At 33.3% G+C, this 528-nt stretch overlaps 1 protein-coding gene across 1 annotated transcript in view; it reads right to left on the bottom strand.

Annotated features, from left to right (window-relative positions):
• LOC115235561 (protein FAM13A) overlaps positions 1-528 on the bottom strand; it is a 61957-nt gene that overhangs the window by 60137 nt on the left and 1292 nt on the right. The gene's annotated exons all lie outside the window — the stretch shown is intronic.

Raw genomic sequence — 528 nt, 5'->3', positions numbered from 1 at the left:
GGAATGCCGCTGACTGCTACAGAGAAATACACAAATTGCATCCAGGTCGAAGATGTAATCCGGATCGATTTCACATCTCGAGGAGCAAACTACGCTCGACGGGAGATATATCCGGAAAAGCACACGCGGCACGGAATTTCCCGTTTGCATAGGCAATATGCAATTACATTGCCTATGTCGCGCCTTTGATATACCGTGTGTACGGGAACATGTTCGATCGATATGGGGAGGCTTCGTATCGAGATAATATTTAAAATTCATTGCAGTTTGAGATTTAATATACAGTATCATTTGTGTTCGCCTCGTAAAATATAAATGCGTTAAAAGAATACATCATTGTAACAAAGATTTGTTCCGTATTTATTTTTTAATATAGTTGTTTCTCTAATTTATTACCGCAATCGCCAAAAGCTTTCTTTTTTTTATTATGTATATGTTTAACTTTATTTCATTTTTAATAATAAATAAAGCAAACCATATAATAAAATAATTGTAGTTTTAATAAATGACTTTAAAGTATAATATATT

Source organism: Formica exsecta, unplaced genomic scaffold (genome assembly GCF_003651465.1).
Source record: "Formica exsecta isolate Colony F162 unplaced genomic scaffold, ASM365146v1 scaffold227, whole genome shotgun sequence".
Classification (NCBI taxonomy): Eukaryota; Metazoa; Arthropoda; class Insecta; order Hymenoptera; family Formicidae; genus Formica; species Formica exsecta.
The sequence above is the reverse complement of the archived record's forward strand: the minus strand, read 5'-3'. Positions and strand labels throughout refer to the sequence as shown.